The sequence below is a fragment of the Chinchilla lanigera genome, unplaced genomic scaffold, assembly GCF_000276665.1.
Source record: "Chinchilla lanigera isolate Chin_1 unplaced genomic scaffold, ChiLan1.0 scaffold00085, whole genome shotgun sequence".
Lineage (NCBI taxonomy): Eukaryota > Metazoa > Chordata > Mammalia > Rodentia > Chinchillidae > Chinchilla > Chinchilla lanigera.
The window spans coordinates 3,503,327-3,506,896 of NW_004955486.1; the positions used below are offsets into that span (position 1 = coordinate 3,503,327).

The following is a 3,570-nucleotide window of genomic DNA, read 5'->3' on the forward strand; positions in this document are numbered from 1 at the left end:
ACGCACCTCAGCGCGAGACGCGGCCGCCGCCAACCGCACAGCGCCGCTCCGCCGCGCCATCACGCAGCGACCCGGCCAAGCATCGAGAGCGGCGGCGGCAAGGAACTGACAGCGGCTACAGCCCGCGCGGACGCCTCCCGGGACCGCGGCCGTCTGACTGCCCAGCGTCGCGGCTCGAGAAACTCCGCCCGCAGCGGCCGGCGACGGGCACCGCCCGGAGCCAGGGCGCCGCGCGTCACCTCCTCCCGCCCAGCGGCCCTGACTGACGCAGGAAGCAACCAATCAGAGTGCAGAGCTAGGGACGACCGGCCAGTCACAGGGGAGCCAGGGAGGGGCGGGTACGCTGCGAGGGGCTGCGGAGACAGCGGAGCGCCCCCTGGTGGAAGAGCCGCCGCCGCTGCGGGGGTGCGGGGTGGGCGAAGGCGGCGCCGAGAGTTCCCTCCCGGGTGACCCTCTGAGGGCGGCGTGGGCAGCAGCCGCACCTCACAGCCCGACCATCTGCACTGCGAGGGGACAAAAGGTTGGCTGAGTGGGGCGGGGCGGGGCGGGGCGGGGCGGACGCGGCCCGGGGAGCCGGGATCCATAAGGGAGCGGCCGTGTGTGGAGTCACCGTGGGTTTGGAAAACGTCTCCCGGCGAGCGGCGCGATCGGAACGGAACCGCGCACGCGGCGGAGCGGAGCCCGCGGAGAGCTTCCTGGCGTATTCTTACCGGCCCCGCGCACAGCACCTCCCACACGCCACCTTGGGAGGAAAGGCGGAATGAGTAATGGAAACGCATGACTCCGTGGGCATCAGCTCGACTCGCAGAGCGTGTGCGGGCTGGGAGGAAAGGGACCAAACGCTTTGTGTCCCCAGGCGAGGGAACCGAGCGCCCCGCACCCGCAGGGGCCCTGGAGGCGGCCGCTAGGATCCAGAGTCCGAGAGCACGGGAGATCACATCCACAGTCAGCCCCAGGGAAACGCCACTACTGTACTCTGCATGAGCAGCCCAATTCAGCCCTTTATAAACATCATATGCAGCGAGAAGATATGCAACTGTCACGCGCGTGCCAAGCACCACTACTTTGTAAGGTTGTGAAATGTTTGGGGATTTACTAGTACAAATGGGAAGTAAAATCATTTTTTTTTTTTTTTTGCCCCCCGAATTCAATACAGTATTATTGGGCACAATAGGCCTGACTTACAAGCATATCCATATTGAAATTAAATTGTCTACACTAATGGTTCTGGAAAATCAGCCACCACCACTAAAGTTCTGAGACTCTCCAGTCAGTCAATATTTATTGGCCATTACACATTTTAGTAGGAATTTATACTCCGCCAACCCACAAAAAGACCTGACATGGCTTACATCAAAACAACCACTATCCAAAAATAGGATGAATTTTTTTTTTTTAATTAGGCTGGGCTGGAAGTGTAGTTCAGTGGTAGAGTACTTACCTAGCAAGTGTTAGGCCCCAGGTTCCATCCCCAGCATTGCCAAAAAAAAGCAAAGATAGGAAAAAGTTGATCAAGGGGTACTGAGATAGGAACAAGAAGTTCTGGGGTGCTGTTGAGGTGCTACTGATAACAGTAACGATAAATGTTTGAAGATATAAATATCTCTAACCTGATTGAAATATTACATAATGTATCCAAACATAATGTGGTACTGCATGTATAATTTTATTTTTATTTCTTTTTTCTGGCACTATTGATTTAACACAGGGCGTTGCACTGCTCACCAAATCATCAAATTGCCGGAGCTGGGCTCAAATTCACAATCCTCCTGCCTCAGCCTCCCAGAATGCTGAGATTACAGGCATGTACAACCACGCCCTGCCAGCTTTTATATTCTTATGTATCAGTTAATAAATTTAAAATAAATAATTTTTTTAAAAGCAAGTAATAGGCCATGCATGGTGGTGCACACCTGTAATCCCAGCATTCGGGAGACTGAGGCAGGAAGATCGCTGCTAATTTGAGGCTGGCCTGAGCCACATGGTGAGTTGAAGACCAGCCTGAACTACACAGTGAGACTCTGTCTCAAAAAATAAATTAATTAATTGGTTTAAAAAGTAAAAAAATAAAACTCAAGTAATAGCACCTGTAATCCCCGCACTTGGGAGGCGGAAGGGGGAAGATTTCAAATTGAAGGCCAGTTTGGGCTTCATAGCAAGACCTTGTCTCAAAAAAAATTAGTAAATTAAACAAATAATAACTATAAAGAAAAGACTATCTGAACAAGCATGAATGCATAGACGTACAAAAATACTATTGTAAAGGGTCAGGGGAATGTGCTACTTCTGAGCGTGAAACTGAGGTCTTAGCTTCCCATCCACCAGAACAAAACGGAAAATGCAGTAGGTTAATAAATGGCAGCTCAGGTTCACCAGCAAACCACTTTGAGCCCCAAGCTTGAGCCCTTTGCATAGTACTGTGACAAGCACCCTGGAGAGTTGGAGGGTAGTTACTGTTGTAATCCCAGCACTCCAGAGGCTGAAGCAGGAGGATGACTATGAGTTTGAGGCCAGCCTGGGCTCCATACTGAGATCTGGTCTCAGAAATAAAATAAACAATAAACCTAGGCAGGTTGTGGTGGCGCACGCCTGTAATCCCAGCACTCAGGAGGCTGAGACAGGAGGATCATTGCAAGTTTGAGGCCAGTCTGGGCTACAAAGTGAGCTCAAGGCCAGCCTGAACTGCATAGTGAGACCCTGTCTCAAAAACACCAAAAACTGAAAGGCAGTGATGGGTGAGGGGTGGTGATTGGCAGCTGCCCTGGCAGAGATGGCAGTGGAGGCAGATGAAGTCACCGCACAGCCAGTCAGTTTCTCTATTTACAGATTTTGTACAAAAGAATCTCTTCAAAGCCATAAACAAGTTGCTAGAAAATTGAATTTACTATGTCTGGGAGAGCTCTCCCTGAAGGCAAGGAAGCAATGACATAAGAAGGCCTATTAATGTTGTGAGGCCACTATCCTACTACAAATGAAGAGGCTCTGGATTCAAAAATCAGTATATAAAAATGTTGGCCAGATGTGGTGGCACAATGTATTTGCATTCATCGGAATATATTACTTTTTAAAAATTCCATGAAAAATAGTGATAAAACTATTAAATAGTTAAGGATAAATAAACATGCCCGTAAGTTAGGGAGATTCTCTAGAACACTGCACTGATTAGAAGTGTGCTATACTGTTTTTTTGTTGTTGTTTTTTTTTTTGTTTTTCTCCGGTACCGGGAACCGAACTCACGACCTTGCGCTTGCCAAGCAGGCGCTTTTGCCGCTGAGCTAAATCCCCAGCCCCGTGTGCTATACTGTTGACACAAGAACATACATACACAGAAATGGAACAGAGGAAAGTCCAGAAATAGACCCCATGACTTTGGGAATATAGCATCTGACTGCACTGGCATTTCAAATCAGTGAGGAAAATTTAAACTATAAATGATAAGTGGTGCTGGAATAATTACTTAACAATACTTTTTTTTTTTTTTAAATCTGATCCTTACCTCACACCATACAAAATGTAAATTCAGGTGTCAGGCCAGGTGCGATGGTGCACACCTGTAATCCCAGCACTGGG

General features: G+C 49.3%; 1 protein-coding gene across 1 annotated transcript in view; it reads right to left on the reverse strand.

Annotated features, from left to right (window-relative positions):
• The window catches only part of Kif1b (kinesin family member 1B), a gene marked incomplete in the record, with an annotated part of 137,055 nt that extends 136,536 nt beyond the window's left edge, over positions 1 to 519 (reverse strand). Inside the window, 1 exon segment of the mRNA XM_013504249.1 lies at positions 7 to 519.
• Between the last annotated feature and the right edge of the window lie 3,051 nt (positions 520 to 3,570).